We start from the raw sequence: 719 nt of genomic DNA, 5'->3' as shown, positions 1-719 counted from the left end.
CCCCAGGCTTGGATGCCCTTTTCCAGCACCGCTTCCGCATGGAACAGCCCAAGGACAAACGGCAGCGTGCAAACCCGCGGGCACATCTCCAGCTCCTCCCCGTGCCAGCGCTGGGATGGCTGCGGATGCGGCATGGGGAGCGTTCGCGCTTCCTCCTCCAGGGCCCACGTGCGAAGAGCGCAGCCTGTCTCGGATCTCTGCAGGAAGATGGATGCGGGCGCCTGCTCCCAAATGGAGAGGCTGTACATCCCCGCTGGAGAAGSATCCCCTCCTGCAACCCCAATTCCCTTCAGCTGATCCCTGATTCAGGCCTCTGCTGTGCAAGCGTGTCCGGGATTTGGGGGCACGGGGAAGCAGGGCTGCGGAAGGCCCTTATCCGGGGCCGTGCTGTGTCAGCGCAGCTGGAGCAACCCGGGCACTGGGGCTGCGTCCCTCTGCACCCATGCGACTGCCACCTCAGGGGCATTTTCCGTCCCATGGAGACATCCTGCAGCGCCGCTTCCAGAGGCGGAACGTTCTCCAGGCTCCCTGGCACTGCCGTTAACGGTCCGGTCCGGTCCGGTCCGGTCCGGTGTCGGGAGCCTCTGTACCCCCCCTCCCCCCGCCCCCTCCCCGCGCCCCCTCCTCGCCTCGCGCCGCATTTTACTAGATTGTTTATTATTGTCCAGGGGGCGGGGGCGAGGCGGCGGCGGCGGCCAATGGGGGGCGCCGCTGCCCTG

This window comes from Nothoprocta perdicaria, unplaced genomic scaffold (assembly GCF_003342845.1).
Source record: "Nothoprocta perdicaria isolate Ctin4 unplaced genomic scaffold, notPer1 scaffold_182, whole genome shotgun sequence".
Taxonomy (NCBI): domain Eukaryota; kingdom Metazoa; phylum Chordata; class Aves; order Tinamiformes; family Tinamidae; genus Nothoprocta; species Nothoprocta perdicaria.
The sequence above is the reverse complement of the archived record's forward strand: the minus strand, read 5'-3'. Positions refer to the sequence as shown.